Source organism: Spermophilus citellus (assembly GCF_964194105.1).
Source record: "Spermophilus citellus genome assembly, chromosome: 8".
NCBI lineage: Eukaryota > Metazoa > Chordata > Mammalia > Rodentia > Sciuridae > Spermophilus > Spermophilus citellus.
This window is the reverse complement of record NC_138189.1, coordinates 12139598-12159127: the sequence shown is the minus strand read 5'-3', so window position 1 is coordinate 12159127 and position 19530 is coordinate 12139598.

Below are 19530 nucleotides of genomic sequence, written 5' to 3'. Positions count from 1 at the left end.
TTTCGAGAACTATGTTGAACAGAAGTGGTGAGAGAGGGCATCCCTGTCTTGTTCCAGATTTTAGAGGGAATGCCTTCAATTTTTCTCCATTCAGAATGATCCTAGCCTGAGGCTTAACATAGATTGCTTTTACAATATTGAGTTATGTTCCTGTTATCCCTAGTTTTTCTAGAGTTTTGAACATAAAGGGATGCTGTATTTTGTTGAACGCTTTTTCTGAGTCTATAGAGATGATCATATGGTTCTTATCTTTAAGTCTATTGATGTGGTGAATAACATTTATTGATTTCTGTATATTGAACCAGCCTTGCATCCCAGGGATGAATCCTACTTGATCATGGTGCACAATTTTTTTTATATGTTTTTGTATCCGATTCGCCAGAATTTTAGTGAGGATTTTTGCATCTAGGTTCATTAGAGATATTGGTCTGTAGTTTTCTTTCTTTGAAGTGTCTTTGTATGGTTTAGGAATCAGGGTGATGTTGGACTCGTAGAATGAATTTCAAAGTTCTCCCTCTTTTTCTATTTCCTGAAATAACTTGGAAAGTATTGGTATTAGTTCCTCTTTAAAGGTTTTGTAAAACTCTGCTGTATACCCATCCTGTCCTGGGCTTTTCTTAGTTGGTAGTCTTTTGATGGTTTCTTCTATTTCCTCAATTGATATTGGTCTGTTTAGGTTGTCTATAACCTCCTGACTCAATCTGGGCAGATCATATGACTTAAAAAATTTATCAATGCCTTCACTATCTTCTATTTTATTGGAGTATAAGGATTCAAAATAATTTCTGATTATCTTCTGTATTTCTGAAGTGTCTGTTGTGATATTGCCTTTTTCATCCCGTATGCTAGTAATTTGAGTTCTCTCTCCTCTTCATTAGCATGGCTAAGGGTCTGTCGATCTTATTTATTTTTTCAAAGAACCAACTTTTAGTTTTATCAATTTTTTCAATTGTTTCTTTTGTTTCGATTTCATTGATTTCAGCTCTGATTTTAATTATTTCTTGCCTTCTACTTCTTTTGCTGTTGTTTTGCTCTTCTTTTTCTAGGATTTTGAGATGAAGTATGAGATCATTTATTTGTTGGTTTTTTCTTTTTTTAAGGAATGAACTCCAAGCAATGAATTTTCCTCTTAAAACTGCTTTCAATGTGTCCCATAGATTCCGATATGTTGTGTCTGTGTTTTCATTTATCTCTAAGAATTTTTTAATTTCCTCCTTGATGTCTTCTATAACCCATTGATCATTCAGTAACCTATTGTTCATTCTCCAAGTGATGCATGATTTTTCCTTCCTTCTTTTATCATTGATTTTCAGTTTCATTCCATTATGATCAGATAAGATGCATGGTATTATCTCTACTCCTTTATATTGTCTAAGAGTTGCCCTGTGACATAATATATAATCTATTTTTGAGAAGGATCCATGTGCTGCTGAGAAAAAAGTGTAACTGCTTGATGTTGGGTGGTATATTCTATATATGTCAATTAAGTCTAGGTTGTTAATTGTGTTATTGAGTTCTATAGTTTCCTTATTCAGCTTTTGTTTGGAAGATCTGTCCAGTGGTGAGAGAGGTGTGTTGAAGTCTCCCATGATTATTGTATGGTGGTCTATTAGACTCTTGAACTTGAGAAGAGTTTGTTTGATGAACATAGCTGCACCATTGTTTGGGGCATATATATTTATGATTGTTATGTCTTGTTGGTGTATGGTTCCCTTGAGCAGTATGTAGTGTCCCTCTTTATCCCTTTTGATTAACTTTGGCTTGAAATCTATTTTATTTGATATGAATATGGACACTCCTGCTTGTTTCCAAAGTCCATATGAGTGATATGATTTTTCCCAACCTTTCACCTTCAGTCTATGTATGTCTTTTCTATCAAATGCGTTTCCTGTAGGCAGCATATTGTTGGGTCTTTTTTTGTGATCCATTCTACTAGCCTGTGTCTCTTAATTGGTGAGTTTAAGCCATTAACATTTAGGGTTATTATTGAGATATGGGTTGTTCTTCCAGCCATATTTGTTTATTTATGTTACTTAACATGGTTTGTTTTTCCTCTTTGATTATTTTTCCCCCTTTACTGTACTACCTCCCATTGTTGGTTTTCATTGTTATTTTCCATTTCCTCTTCCTGTAATGTTTTGCCGAGGATGTTTTGAAGAGATGATTTTCTAGCTGCAAATTCTTTTAACTTTTGTTTATCGTGGAAGGTTTTAATTTCATCTTCCATCCTGAAGCTTAATTTCGCTGGATACACGATTCTTGGTTGGAACCCATTTTCTTTCAGCGTTTGAAATATGTTATTCCAGGATCTTTTAGCTTTCAGAGTCTGTGTTGAAAGATCAGCTGTTATCCTGATTGGTTTACCCCAAATGTGATCTGCTTCCTTTCTCTTGTAGCTTTTAAAATTTTCTCCTTATTCTGTATGTTGGGCATCTTCATTATAATGTATCTAGGTGTGGATCTCTTATGATTTTGCACGTTCGGCGTCCTGTAGGCTTCTAGGATTTGGGATTCTGTCTCATTCTTCAAGTCTGAGAAGTTTTCTCATATTATTTCATTGAACAGATTGCTCATTCCTTTGGTTTGGACCTCTATACCTTCCTGTATCCCAATGACTCTTAAGTTTGGTCTCTTTATGTTATCCCATATTTCTTGGATGTTCTGCTCATGGTTTCTTAACAGTCTTGCTGAGCTGTCTATGTTCTTTTCAAGTTGAAATACTTTGTCTTCATTGTCTGATGTTGTATCTTCTAAGTGATCTACTCTGCTGATAGTATTCTCAATTGAGTTTTAAAGTTGGTTTATTGCTTCCTGCATTTCTAGGATTTCTGTTTGTTTTTTATAACCTCTATCTCCCTGTATAGTTGATCTTTTGCTTCTTGGATTTGTTTTTGTAATTCATTGTCAAAGTGATCTTTCATTGTCTGATTTTGCTGTCTAATGTCTTCCTTGAGACTCCAGATCATCTGAAGCATGTATATCCTGAATTCTTTATCTGACATTCCATCTGCTGCAGATATTACCTCTTCTAACGTTGAGTTGACCTGCATTGCTTGTGGTCCTTTCTTTCCTGTCTTTTCATACTGCTCGCGTTTCTTTCTACTTGGTGAAACTGTTGTGTTTTTGAATTTTCCCCCTATATATTTATGTTGCTCTTGTATAGTTGCAAAGTCTCCCTCGCAGGCGCAGGCGGCAGCTCTGCCCCTCCTCCAATTGGGGCAATGTGCCTACCACGCCGACAGGCCACTGGGCCTGTTCTGCTGGTCGGTAGCAGGTCTGCCTATCTTACAGGCACGGGCGGCGGCTCTGCCCCTCCCCCAACAAGGGCGATGTGTCTACCACACTGGCAGGCCACTGGGCCTGTTCTGCCGGTGGGTCGCAGGTCCGCCTACCTTGCAGGCACGGGTGGCGGCTCTCAACAGTTACTAATATTAGCAATGAGGAAAGTGACGTAGAAATAATTCTATAGTTATTAAAATGATAATAAGAAATATTATAACTTTATGCTAATTGATGCAAACTTTAGATGAAGGAGATAAAGTCCTTAAGAGACAATGATGGAAGAATGTAATGGACATCATTATCCAAAGTACATGTATGAAGACATGAATTGATGTGAACATACTTTATATACAGACAGAGATATTAAAAATTGTGTTCTATATGTGTAATAAGAATTGTGATGCATTCCGCTGTCATGTGTTTAAAAAATTAAACCATTAAAAAAGACTCATAAACTATTAAAACTCACTCATGAGGAAATATATAACCTGAATAACTTTGTTAATGAGATTATATTTATAATTTTAAAGCCATCCCACAGAGAAAATCCCAGGTTCATATGTCTTCAATGGCAAATTCTACCAAATATTTAAGAGAAAAATAATATCAATTCTACTCAATCTCTTCCAAAAAACTGATGCTGTGATAACACATGTAGAAAATCCAAAGAAATCTATAGAAAATGTACTGGAACCAAAAAGTTAGTAAAGCAGGGTTGCAGGATACAAGATCAATATACAAAAACCAACAGTGTTTCTATATACTAGCAATGTAGAATGGAAAATTCAAGTTAAAAACAGTGGCATAAAAAGTATGGATTACTTAGGCCTGGGATGAGGGTGAGTTACCAGAAGGATATACCTTGGCCCAAAATTTAAACAGTACCAAAAACTCCACAATCAAGACAAATGATATGATAATGCAATGCTTTATAATATGAAAATTAGTCCAAAAATCCATGACAAGTAAAATAACAAAATTTTAAATAAAGACAGGATTTGTTTTTTCACTACATTACTATGCAAAGAGAACAGCTGTTCCCAATCAGCCACCAGTTGAAAGATCTGTACACTGAGAATTACAGAACATTATGGAGAGAAATTAAGAACACCTAAATCAAAATGGAAAAACCCATCATGTTCATGGAACAAAAGACCCTCTATTATGGAGATGTCAATTTTCCCCAGATTGATCCATGGATCTCACAATTCCAATCAAAATCTCAGCACGTTCTCTTTTTCAGTACAAATTGATAAGTTGGTTATAAAACTCAAATGGAATTGCAATTCTGAAAAGGAACAAAATTGAAGGATTTTTTACTACCTGACTTCAAATACTATTAAAAATTCACAGTAATAGACAATGTGGTATTGGCATCAAGACAGATGAGACAAATAGATCCATGGAACAGAACGAGGCATCGGGTAATTGACTTATACATACGTTTTCAGTAAATTTTTGACAAATGTGCAAAGACAGGTCAAGGGAGAAAGGACAGTCTTGACAACATATGATTCTGGAACAATTGGATACCCATATGCAAAGCTTTTAAAAATTCTGATCATTTCTTAATAGGTCTAAAAATAGTTATAGGCAAATCCCCAAACCACAAAACTCACAGAAGAAAGAATTACAAACTTGCATAAGGCAGATTTCTTAAACATGCTAACTAAAGCATGAAACATGAAATAAAAATTATAAATTGGACTTCATCAATATTAAAAACTTTTGCTCTGTGAAAGACTCTGTTGGGAGGATGAAAAGACAAGACACAGACTTAGAGAGTCTGTTAGTAAGTCACATATTCTAATAGGCACATGCTTCCAGAATATATAAAGAATTCTCAAACCCAATACAACAATATAAATTCTCCTCCTGTTTTAGTCAGGGTTTTTTTCTGTTGTGATTAAAAGACTTGACAAGAACAATTAGAGGAGGAGAAGTTTATTTGGGTGCTGACAGCTTTGGAAGTCTTAGTCCCCAGACAGCCTACTCCATTCCTTGGGGCTCAAGTTGAGGCAGAACATCATGGTGGAAGAGGGTGGTTGGAAAGAAGTGACTCGGGACATGATCTGGAAGCAGAGAGAGACTAAGCTCAGCTCAACAAATGTATGCACCAAAGACACATCCCCAAGGACCCACCTCCAGCCACACCTACCTGCCTACAGTTACCACTCAGTTAATCCCTATCAGGGGAATAATTCACGGATTGGGTTAAGACTCTCATAACCCAATCACTTCACCTCTAAACTTTCTTGCATTGCTTCACACATGAGATTTTGGGGGACACCGAATCCAAACCACAACACCTCCCAAATAGAAGAAGTATTTGAAGAGAAAAGAGGTTCAATGTAATTAGTCATCAGGGAAGAACTCATTCCAATCACAGGGGCATACTGGATACACCAGAGGGCTCCCCTGTAAAAGAACAAACATTAATTTTGAGCGAGGCCACGGAGCAATTGGAGGTGGCAACGTAAGATGGCACAACCACTTTGGAAAGCGGCCATTTTTATGAAAAACTAAGCAAATGCATACTTTATTTAGGTTCAGTCTCTCTGTTCCTGGAAATCTACATGAGAGCAGCAGTTGGAAAACCGTAAGGAAAATGCTTCAGGCCCTGCAAGTCACAGTGCTCTGCGCTGCCTTTACGGTGGACAACTAGCCACAGACAACAAGCGGATTAGTTAACATCCATGTGGCTGTGTTGGCAGTCACAGAACAAGCCCTGTTCTCTCCAGCCATGCAGAAGCCCATGCAAAGGCCTGCACATGACTGTCCACGAGCAGCTTTATTTGTGATAGCCCCAGACTGGAAACCACCTACATAACAGACTGTGGTATATTCATTCAACGGACGACTACTGGGAAATACAAGTTATGAATACTTATGAATACACAGCAGCAACAAGTGGGTCTCCAAAGAATTATGCAGTAGGAAAGAAGCCAGATCCACCCCCACTTAAAGAAAAAAAGCACACATACTGCATAAGTCCTTTTACATACAATTCCAGAAACAAAAGCAGATCAATAGTTGTGGGCAGAAGGGCAGGACACATAGGACAAAGGTCACAAAGGTGCACAAGGTGCATTGGGGAACCATGACGTGTTCATGACCTTGATTTTGGCATTGGTTTCATGGGTGTGTACATACACAGCTTACTGTGCTGTTCACTTGGGGTGTGCACAGCTCGCTGTATACCTTGACTAAGCTGATGAAGACAAAATCAGCCCAAACATGAACCTGCAGCCGAAGGACAGGGTGGAGCCGGCCTGAAGAGGAGGCTTCTGAGAGCCTTAGGGCTGTCCTTCTGTGGCATTCACTTCTCTCTACAGACCAGCTTCTCTCTTGTCCATGCAGGAGGCTCAAAGATTGCTCTGCTTTCTAGGATAACAAAAGCAGTCTCTGAGCAAGATCAAGGGAGGTCTTGAGAGGATCCTGATGGAAGGAGAAAATCAGTGAAGGTGAGATACTCCACTAACATGCTCATGATTCCCAGTGCCATCAAAACCTGGGTTTTCAAATCTGGAAAATGGGGGAATCGTTTTTGGTAAGGATTGAAGAGTGGAAAGCCATACTACTAAGGACTTGCTGTACCCACGAAACGAGTGCTTCTTCACCAATCAAATTCTATTAGTCAAGGTTCTCCAGAGAAACAGAACCAACAGGAAGGTCTAGGTATAGAGGTAAAAGTATGTATAGAGAGAATTTAAGGAATTGCCTCTGCAGTTATGGGAGCTGGCAAGTGTGAAATCTGTAAGACAAGCCCTGGAGATCCAAGCAAGAGCGCAAGTTCCCGCCTTGAGTCTGATGGCAGGTGGGAGGCAGAATGCCTTCTTCCTCCAGGGCTCTCAGTCATTTCTCTTAAGACCTTCAACTGATCGGAGGAGGCTCACTCACATTAATGCATGCTATCTGCTTTACTCAAAGTCTACTTTTTAAAATGTTAATCACCATTTAAAAATCACCATTAAAAAACAAAAAAGAGGAAAGTTCATTGCATGGAGTGCATTCCTTCAAAGAAGAAAAAGTCAACAAATAAATGACCTAATATCACATCTCAAAGCCCTAGAAAAAGAAGAACAAATCAACCCCAAAAGCAGTAGGAGACAGGAAATAATTAAAATCAAAGATGAAATCAATGAAATAGAAACAATCAAAAGAATTGACAAGACAAAATGTTGGTTCTTTGAAAAAAATAAAAATAAAATTGTTATATCATTAGCTATACTAATGAAGAGAAGGAAAGAGAGAACTCAAATTACTAACATTCTTGATGAAAAAGGAAATATTACCACAGACACTACAGAAATTCAGAATATAATTAGAAATTATTTTGAAAATTTGTACTCCAATAAAATAGAAAATACTGAAGGCATAGACAAATTTCTAGAGGCATATGATATAGCCAAACTAAATCAGGATGGTGTAGACAGTTTAAACAGATCAATTTCAAGCAAGGAAATAGAGGATGCCATCAGAAGCCTATCAACCAAGAAAAGCCCAGGACTAGATGGATACACAACTGAGTTCTACAAGACCTTTAAAGAAGAACTAACACAATACTTCTCAAACTATTTTATGAAATAGAAATAGAGGGAACACTTCCAAACACATCCTATGAGGCCAGTATCACCCTGATTCCAAAACCAGACAAAGACACATCAAAGAAAGTAAACTTCAGACCAATGTCTCTAATGAACATAGATGCAAAACTTCTCAATAAAATTCTGGCAAATTGAATTAAAAAAATATCAAAAAGATAACACACTACAATCAAGTAGGGTTCATCCAAGGGATGTGAGTTTGGTTCAACATATGGAAATCAATAAAGGTAATTCATCACATCAACAGACTCAAAGATAAAAATCATACAATCCTCTCAATAGATGCTGAGAAAGCATTTGATAAAATACAGCATCCCTTCATGTTTCAAAATGCTAGAAAAGATAGGGCTAACAGGAACATACCTCAACATTGTGAAGGCTATCTATGCTAAGCTCCAGGCCAATATCATTCTAAATGGAGAAAAATTGAAAGCATCCCCTCTAAAAACTGGAAGAAGACAAGGATGCCCTCTTTCACCACTTCTATTTAACATAATTCTTGAAACTCTAGCCAGAGCAATCAGACAGAGGAAAGAAATTAAGGAATATGGATAGGAAATAAGAACTCAAATTATCACTCTTTGTAGACAATATGATTCTATACCTAGAAGACCCAAAATAACCCACCAGAAATCTCCTAGAACTAATAAATGAATTCAGCAAAGTAGCTGGGTATAAAGTCAACACTCATAAATCAAAGGCATTTCTGTACAACAGTGAAAAATCCGCTGAAAGAGAAATGAGGAAAACAACACTATTTACAATAAAAAATAAAATACTTGGGAATACACTTAATGAAAGATGTGAAAGACCTCTACAATGAAAACTACAACAGGCTAAAGAAAGAAATTAAAGAAGATCTTACAAGATGAAAAGATCTACCTTGCTCTTGGACAGGCAGAATTAATATTGTCAAAATGACCATATTACCAAAAGCACTATACAGATTCAATGTAATCTCAATCAAAATCCCCATGACATTCCTTATAAGAATAGAAAAAAGGAATCATGAAATTCATTTGGAAAAATAAGAGACCCATAATAGCCAAAGCAATCCTTAGCAAGAAGAGTGAAGCTGATGGCATTACTATTCCAGACCTTAAAGTATACTACAAGCAATACTGAAAAACAAGCAGCATGGTATTGGCACCAAAACAGACCTGTAGACCAATGGTACAGAACAGAGGACACGGAGACAAACCCTATAGACATAACTATAACTATCTTACATTAGACAAAGGCCAAAAATGTACACTGGAGAAAAGATAGTCTCTTCAACAAATGGTGCTGGGGAAACTGGAAATCCACATGTAACCGAATGAAATTAAACCTCTATCTGTTACCATGCACAAAACTCAACTCAAAATGGATCAAGGACCTAGGAATTAAACCAGAGACCTTGTGCCTGATAAAAGAAAAAAAGTAGGCCCAAATTTCCGTCATGTTGGATTAGGCCCCAGCTTTCTTAATAAGACTCTGAGGTGCAAGAATTAAAACCAAGAATCAATAAATGGAATGGATTCAAACTAAAAAGCTTCTAGAAAAAAAAGATCAGTGAGATGAATAGAGAGCCTACAGAATGGGAGCAAATCTTTACCACAAGCACATCAGATAGAGCACTAATCTCTAGGATATATAAAGCACTCAAAAACCTTAAAACAAAACAAAACAAAAACAAAAACCAAATAACCCAATCAATAAATGGGCCAAGGACCTGAACAGATACTTCTCAGAAGAGGATAGACATTCAATCAAAAACATATGAAAAAATGTTTAATATCTCTAGCAATTAGAGAAATACAAATTAAAACTTCTCTAAGATTTCATCTCACTCCAGTCAGAATGGCAGCTATTAAGAATACAAATAACAACAATTGTTGGCAAGGAAGTAGGGAAAAAAGGCACACTCACGCATTGCTGATGGGATTGCAAATTGGTGCAGCCAATGTAGAAAGCAGTTTTGAGATTCCTTGGAAAACTGGGAATGGAACAACCATTTGACACAGCTCCCAAAGGACTTAAAAACAGCATACTACAGGGACACAGCTACATCAATGTTTATAGCAGCACAATTCACAATAGCTAAATTGTGGAACCAACCTAGATGCCTTTCAGTAGATGAATGGGTAGGGAAACTTTGGTATATGTGCACAATGGAATATTACTCAGCTTTAAAAGAGAATAAAATCATGGCATTTGCAGGCAAATGGATGAAGTTGGAGAATATAATGCTAAGTGAAGCAAGCCAATTCCAAAAAACTAAAGGCCAAATGTTTTCTTTGATATGAATATGCTGACTTATAATGACCGAGGGGGGGTTGGGGGAGAAGGGGGATGGGAGGAATGGAGGAACTTTATTTAGATAAGGCAAAAGGGAGGGAGGGGAAGGGAGGGGGCAAGGAGGTAGGAATGATGGTGGAATGAGTTAGAGGTCATTACCCTAAGTACATGCATGAAGACAGGAATGGCAAATACTTTGTGTACAATCAGTGACTTTAAAAATTATGCTGTATATGTGTAATATGAAATGAATTGCATTCTGCCATCATGTATAACAAATTAGAATAAATAAATAATTTAATTTTAAAAAATTCTGCAGAACATACCTTCTCCTTTAGTTTATGCCTCCTTTTATTTCTTGCTGCTACTTATAACCAACCCTGCCAACTATCTACATTTTGCTATATTAAACAGTTCATATAATGCTGCTGATTTAAAATAAAAATACCTCAAAGAAACATTTAGACTGATGTTTGACTAGTATCTGGGAATTGTAGCCAACCCAGTCTATCCATACAATTAACCATCAAGACATTTCCATTATTTGAAGAATTTCAATGGCTGATAGTATTTGCTCTTAAAATTAAATGTTTTCTTGGATTCATATTCAGAATGTATAACAAACTTATGAAACCTACCACCAAAAAGACAACCCAATCTATAAATGAATAAGGCAACTAGATAGACATTTGTCAAGGAACAAAATTCAAATGACAAAAATAGTAAAAACATTCAACATCTTTACCAATTAGAGAAATGTGGATCAAAACTACACTGAAGATATTCCTGTCACTCCACTCAGAATGGTAATGATCAAGAATACAAGTAATAATAAATGCCGGTGAGGATACAGGGGAAAAGAAACCCATATACACTGTTGGTGGGATTGTAAATTAGTACGACTACTCTGGAAATCAGTATGAAGTTTCCTGAAAACACTACAAATGCATTCTCCATGTGAGCCCACTATAACATCCTTCAGTATTTTTCCAGAAGAATTAAAGTCATTGTGCTATGGAAATTTCCTCATGCTTATGTTTATTATAGCACAATTCACAATAGCCAAGGGCTGAAACCAGCCTAGGTGTCGACACCATCAAGAGATGGATGGATAAAGAGAATGTGGTGTGTATATCCACAAAAGAGTGTTATTCAACCATAAAGGAAAATGAAATCATGTCATTTGCAGGAAGATGGATGGAACTGGAAGACATGTCAATATGTCAAGTGAAATAAGCCTAACTTAGAATGGCAAGGTTGTATGTTCTCTCTCATGTGGAAGTTAGAGAGGAAACGGTGAAAATAGGAACCTTGTGAAAATGGGAGGGAGATCAGTAGAGTCGAGGAAGTGGATCAGGGAGAGGTAAGAGAGGAGAGGAAGGGGAGCTACTAGGGAGTGAAATGGATCTAGTTATGTCACCTGCGTGCAGGCATTTGTCACAATGAATCCCACTATTGTTTTAGTCGTAATGCCCTCAGAGGAAAAGAAAAGCTGAGTGTTCTCGTTTTCTCTTTCCCATGCACCTTCCTACTTTTAGTCCTTGGTGCTCTCATGACTTTGCTTTCAGCGACTTAGAAATGTCCCCCCTCCCCCCAGTGATATTAGACCCAGGCTCCCACATTTACAAACTCCGTCTTTGCGTCTTGCAGTGGCCTTAGAGTTCAACTCCCTGCTTGGTTCAAAGCCCTCGAGCTTGTCCTGAAGTACCTGTGGATTTTTAAAACAACTCTCTCCTTCCATCAGGGCCGGACAATTTTATGAGACTTCAGAAAACACAGGATGAGCCCTTGGGCTTCAGCTATGGGCCATTTGCCATACGCCAGACTGCATCAGAGCAAAAAAATTTTAATTCCTTCGCAATAAGGTTGAGTTGCAGCTTGTAAGGCTGTGACTGGGCTGGAAATCCGAATGTCTTAGAAAGGGTAAACAGGTTGCAATTTCATTGCTTCTACACATGTGACAGCCTCCGGGGATTCTGATTTATTTATTTTTTTAATGGAGTGTGAGGCCATAAACCCTTCCCGATAGTGGCTGGGAGACCGTGCATGGTGCTGCTAGAGGTTCTCCAACTGCAGCCAAGGTGGGTATGGGGGAGCTGGCTGAGCACCCATAATGAAAAACACACTCTCAAATGTTCCTGATTCAGGGGTCACATCTGATTTCAGCTAAAACATTCTTTTTGGTTCCCTCTTAACCCAATCTTGACTTCTGAGCATTCACATCATTACCAGCGTGGAGGGTGGAGAAGTGGGTGGGGGTGGAAAGAGGGGTGTAAGTGATCCACTGAGGGCACAGAGGAGGGCTGGTTTGTAATCTGATTCCAATTGGACATTTGTGATGTATTGGCTAGTGGCTGTTGCTGCCATTTATATCCCTAGTACTTTCCCTCTCACTTCTTTCTTTTTAACTGGGTACTTAGAAAAAGGTAAGACTAAAATTGTGCTCTTTAATGGCGTTGCCCCTTATTATCCAAATCTCACCTCCAACTCCTATAATTTTCTAATGGAAAACACAGTTTTGTTATTATTCTGTAGCCAACACGTTTCCCAATGTCTGCAGATTTCTGTTTTTTTAACTGCAGGTATCGTCTGTTAAGTTGTATTTTTCCAAAGCATTTGGCTGTGCAGAGCTTCGGTTTCGTTTTGGTGTCATGTTTGATTCAATACCCAAAAGTCGGCATAGCCAGTTGAGACGTTTGCTGTTCAAAATGGGGAGCCTTAGTCCAAAATGGCCTTGCAGGCTCTGGGCTGCCCCTTGGAGATCTCAAAGGGATCCTACTCAACAATCTAATTTGATTAGAGGGTTCTAGATGCAGTTGAATGGCAGAGCACTTGCCTAGCATGCGCCAGGTAGCAGCACCAGTGGGAAAAATAAGTTGATAAAAGCCCCTTATAGTGGAAAGAGGTCCATGAGGGTAAAGCCTACTGCACACGTGGGCTGGTTGCTCATGGACTACAGACTCCTTCCCCAGGACACTGACTCCTGGGGGGACTTGGGGCATGATGGCTTTTGTGTATCTGAACAGACTTGTTCACACTCCTATCCCCACACACTCAAATGGTGCTCTGTTCCATGACCTGGCTGCAACTACCCATCACTATGTGCCGGGAATTACTCAGCTTCATCATAATCCCAAGCAGCCACCTTCATGTATGCAGTCTGTCACCCACTAAAACGTTGTCATGCAGCACATGACTCTATTGGGAATTGTCTCTGTGTGACACCCGTGGTATGTTTTCCAAGGTTTGGGATCTGTTTCTGAGGCTACGTTTCAGTTTGATCTCATTGCATTATCTTTTACACATCCACTTATCAACAACTTAGGGAGGTGGAGAAGGAAAGAAATTCCATTATCTCTGTTTCCGTCAGTCAACAAATACTCACTGAATGCCTGTGCTGTGCCAAACAGTGGGCTGGTGGACTTAAAAAGACAAAGAAGAAAACACCCTTCCTCTTGGCCTCTGTTTCTCATCTGAGAGATGAGGGCTGGCCAGTGCGGTAAGCTGGCTCTTCAGAACTAGGGAGAAAGAAGCCACGATCCCAATAAATAAATAATCCTACAATGGCCCGTTTTAAGTGATAAGCAAATGGAATCACATCGGCTTGAGCTGTCTCCAACTCATCTCACCCTGGCTCACACTGCATCCCCCAAGGTCAAGGTCATCTCTGCCTGGACTACTCTCTGCCCTCTTTCCCTCACCTATGTCAGAGTTCCTGCCACATCTAGGACAGCCCTTGATTCCATCATTTAATGATTCCACCATCTTTTGGTGGAACCATTAAACTTTAACTAGAAAAAAAAGCATTCCTGGGTCTCAAATATTATTGGAAAGCTAAATGAATATATCCCTAATTATCCTTCTAAATTCTTAGGATCTCTTTCTATGGAAAAGGTAGCTGCTTCCCCCTTTTTTTTTGGCTCTTGTACTTCAAAAGGCTCCCTCAATGCTGTCTCTTCCTGAAAGGCTCCTGAGCCACACGCACAGTGCCCTGGCTGGAAGGGTGGCTTGTGGCTTCGCAGCTCAGCTTGCGGTTTTCCTAACTTAAAACCTTCAAGGAAACTCTCGAAAGAAGACATGCGAAAAGTAATGATCCTCAAAAATGAATGCATTGTAATAGCAAAGAATTTAATTAGCCACCATAATAGTGTCTCTTAGGCTTCTTTTATTTATTTTTTTCTTTTCTTTTCTTCCTTTTAAAAATAAGCACAGTGACTGAAATTATAGGTCTCACTGCCTTAGTCCCTTGAACTCTCTGTAACTGGGACAGTGTGTCTATGCAGGGGAAGGGTGGGGGGTGTCTACTTACTATGTCTTAGTTTTACAAGAAGACTTATTTGACTTAAAAATACAATAATGATAGAAAACTTTGGGGAGTTTTATTTTATTTTAATTTTCAGTTGACGTGAAATTGTACATATTTATAGAGTGTCATGGCATATTTCTGTACATGTAAACATTGTGTAATACTTAAATCAGGTTAAACACATGCATATTATGAAGTCTTGTCATTTCTTTGGGGTATAAACATTGAAAATCTTTTTTCTTTTTATTTTGTTGGACTAGAAATTGAACCCAGAGGAGCTTTATCACTAAGCCATATCCCCAATCCTGTCCCACCCCCTTTTAAAAAATTTATTGTTTTGATTTTGGAACAGGGCCTTCCTAAATTGCTGAGGCTGGCCTTGAACTTGCAATCCTCCTCTCTCAGCTTCCCAAGTCACTGGGATTACGGGTGTGCTCCACGGCACCCAGCATCTTCTCGCTTTATAAAAATACACATTACATTGTCATTATCTAGAGACACTCTACTGTGTGACAGAAAACCAGAATTTATATCTTCTGTCTAACCATAACTTAGTACCTATTTGTCAGCCTCTCCCTCCCTCCCTGTCCCTCTCCCCAGCCTCTGGTATCCACTATTGGACTCCCAACTTCCAAGCGATCAACTTTTTAGATTCCGCATGAGTGAGATCATGTGGTATTGTCTTTCTGTACCTGGCTTTACTCAACATAATGATCACCAGTTCTGTCATGCTGTCATCAAAGCAAGACCTCATTTTTTTATGGCTGAATTGTATTCCATTGTGTAAATACTCCACGTTTTCTTTGTCCATTCATCAGGTGATGGACACTGGGCTTTTTCTACTTAGCTGTGATGGGGAGTGCTGCATGGGCCGGGGAGAGCAGGTGTCTCTGGCATACCGATCTCATTTCCTTAGGCACAGTGGATTGCTGGATTATATGGTACTTCTATTTAACAATAATACTCTTTTATTTTTATTCATTTTTCATCAGATCTTAATTTTTGGGGTAGTAAATCATTAAAAACACAACTGAATTCACTGATCCTACCAAATTCCTCTCTTCCCCTCCCCAGGGAAAATCGTTCTTCTCAAGTTGTTGGGTCTCCTTTCTGTTCAGACTTTCATACATTTACTGTATATATCTGTACTTGTGTTTATATTTAATGCATATTTAATCCTTATGGAATTAAAGCTTTTTTATAATCTGATGCTTTTCATCAAATATTGTAGTTTTGAGATTTCCCCATGGAATAGTAGTGCTTTTTCAATAGCCCCTCAGACCGAGAGGGGCGAGTTCCCAAGGCACAGTAGAATACTGCAGCAAGGAGCCTGGGTTCCACCAACTCCTGGAGCTACCTGCAAGCCTGTGTCTTATTTTCTCCTTTTTCATAATGGGACATCCAGAGCCATGGGGGAAGGGGCAGGGATGGGTGGGGCAAGTGATGACAACAGAATTTCTGTGTTTGAGGGACATAAGCAGGAGTACGACAAGGAGATATGACCCAGGGTTGTGTCTGTTGACGGGACCCTGCATGACGTAGAGTGGCTTGGGGAACGCTAATGGAGATTGACCACCTCCGCCAGCTTCCATCATCGGGCCCTTTGGCGTCTTGCATTGTGCGAGGGTCCTGTGTGTAAGTGTGCAATCAATTTTTGTGTCTTCTCCTGTTACTCTGTCTACTGTCAGTTTATTCTAGAGACTCAAGCAATGGGGCCTGCAGAGAGGAGGGAAGTCTCTGTCCCCTGCAGTCCTAAGAGCTCTCTGTCCCACCTGAACTTTCTGCTGGGCAGGGAGGGAGGAAGCAAACCAGGCCAGGATCAGTGACGAACCAGGGGATTTGGTGTGAGGTAGAGTGTTGGAAAGGGCCAGGGGCTTCCTCTCGCCCTCCACACAGAAGCTGTTACCACCGGAGAAGCTGGTGGAACAGGAAGTTGTGCGGCTTCTCCCTGCCTCACTCCAGGAGCTTCAGGGAGAAAATGACCAGGTACTGCCACTGCCCAGAGGAAGGGGAAATCATGACCTTGCCCTCCTCCTTCCTTTGCCCCCAGATTTCTTGCAGAGACCCCCGATGGCATGAGAGCAATGACCCCTTGTGGTGCATGTTCCCAGGCAGCCTCTTCTACACCCTTCCTACCCCTGCCCCACTCACAAGTGTAATGATCTGAGTGTGTTTTCCAAAAGGTGGGCTACCCTGGGAGCTCAGCTGGTCTGCTGCTTTTCACCATGAGCTGAAGCAACATGAGGTCCTTATCAGGCAGATGCCGGTGCCATGCTCTTCAATTTTCCAGCCATGAAAAATTGCTGAAAATGGCTAGAACCATGAACCAAAATAATCGTCTTTTCTTTATAAATTACCTAGTCTCAGATATTCTGTTAGAGCAACTGAATATAGACTAAAACATCCCATTTTACTGTGGTATAACTAACAAATAAAAAAATGTAAATATTACAAGTGTACACTGTGACATTTTGATATATGTATACGTTGTGAATTGATTTCCATAATCAGGCTGATTAACACATTTTACCTTTTACTATGTAGAGAGCATATTTAAGATGTACTCTCAGCACATTTCAAGTATATAGTGCATTATTATTAATTGTGATCATCAGGCTGTATATTAGTTCTCCAAAATTTATTCTCCAAAACTTATAACTAGAAGTGTGTGTCCTTTGATCAACAGCTCCCCATTTTTCCCACACCCCCAAAACAGCCAGCCCCTGGAAACTACCTTTCTAGTCTCTGTTTCTGTGAATTACATTTTTTAGAAGTGAGATCATTTAGACAGCATGGCAGCTAGAGCGTCCTCTATCATCCTAAGCCAAAAGCCGGCTACCTTTTCCTGGATGAGCCTTGACCCAGGAGGATTTTTTTTTTATCTGTAGCTTATTTGTTTATTTATTTTTTATTAGTTGCTCAAGACAATACAATGATCTTGACATATCATACATTTGATTCAAATGGGGTATGAATTCTCATTTTATTTTTCCGCGTGTACAGATTGCAGGATCACATTGCAGGATACATCCATGTGTATACATACAGTAATACTAGTGTATGTTGTATTCTGCTGCCTTCCCTACCCGCCTCTCCCCTCCCCTTCCATCACCTCTCTCTACCCATTTCTCTCTCTCTGTCTTTTTTACCTTCCCCCTCACACCATCGTATATATATTTTGTATAACCATGAGGGTGTCCTTCCATCTTCCATGCAATTACCCTTCTCCCTCCCATTCCCTCCCACCTCTCTTCCCTGTTTAGTGGTAATCTTCTCATGTTCTTCCTCCCTATTCTGTTTTGAGTCACCTCCCTTATATCAGAGAAGACATTTGGCATTTTTTTTTTTTTAGGGATTGGCTAACTTCACTTAGCATAATCTGCTCTAGTGCCATCCATTTCCCTGCAAATGCCATGATCTTGTTATTTTTTAGTGCTGAGTAATATTCCAGTGTGTATAAATGCCACATTTTTTTTATCCATTCATCTATTGAAGGGCATCTAGGGAGAAATAATAAGTGAGGTAAATAGGGAGACTACATCCTGGGAACAAATTTTTACCCCTCACACTTCAGATAGAGCACTAATCTCTAGGATATACAAAGAACTCAAAAAGTTAAACAACAAAAAACAAATAACCCAATGGGCCAAGGACCTGAACAGACACTTCTCAGAAGAGGATATACAATCAATTAACAAATACATGAAAAAATGCTCACCATCGCTAGCAATCAAAAAAAATGCAAATTAAAACCACTCTAAGATACCATCTCACTCCAATAAGAATGGCAGCCATTATGAAGTCATACAACAACAAGTGCTGGCGAGGATGTGGGGAAAAAGGCACACTCATACATTGCTGGTGGGCCTGCAAATTGGTGCAGCCAATTTGGAGGGCAGTATGGAGATTCCTTGGAAAGCTGGGAATGGAACCACCATTTGACCCAGTTATTCCCCTTCTTGGACTATACCCAAAAGACCTAAAAAGAGCATACTACAGGGACCCAGCCACATCAATGTTGATAGCAGCACAATTCACAATAGCTAGACTGTGGAATCAACCCAGGAGGATTTAGACCCTGAAAGTCCTCAGGTACCTCCCAGTGCAGAGATGCCAAAGAAGGGATTCTTTTCCTTCATTCTCTTTTCTTTTCTTTTTTTTTTTTCAAAGTTTGATTTAATTTATATAAGTCAAATGGACCAAAGACATATCAGGAAACATTTTGTCACTCTCCAGATCAGGGGCATCACAGACCTGCTATCTAACTGTGGGGAACTAATAAACATGACAAATAGGGTGCTAACAGGATGGGTGGTAATGCCCTTTGTTACTGAATTTTACCTGGCCTGCAAGCTGGCTTCTCTAGGGTTTAGCTCCAAATTTTTATCTTATGCCAGGAGGTTTCTCCTTTTTTTTATTTTTTATTTTTATTTTTATTTTTTTAATTGGTTGTTCACAACATTACAAAGCTCTTGACATATCATATTTCATACATTAGATTGAAATGGGTTATGAACCCCCAATTTTACCCCAAATGCAGATTGCAGAATCACGTCGGTTACACATCCACAATTTTACATAATGCCCTATTAGTAATTGTTGTATTCTGCTACCTTTCCTATCCCCCACTATCCCCCCTCCCCTCCCCTCCCATCTTCTCTCTCTACCCCATCTACTGTAATTCATTTCTCTCCTTGTTTATTTTCCCATTCCCCTCACAACCTCTTATATGTAATTTTGTATAGCAATGAGGGTCTCCCTTCATTTCCATGCAATTTCCCTTTTCTCTCCCTTTCCCTCCCATCTCATGTCTCTGTTTAATGTTAATCTTTTCTTCCTGCTCTTCCTCCCTGCTCTGTTCATAGTTGCTCTCATTATATCAAAGAAGACATTTGGTATTACCTGTGCAAACAACTCTTCACTAGACCCAAACCCCTTCTTCATGGATAGTTTTGCATGAGCAAAACTGATGTTTTTCTCAAAAACTAGAGTCATTAAAGTACTGTGTGTAATTGATTTCAAAAATACAAGTACAAAAAGATATACAATGAAAAG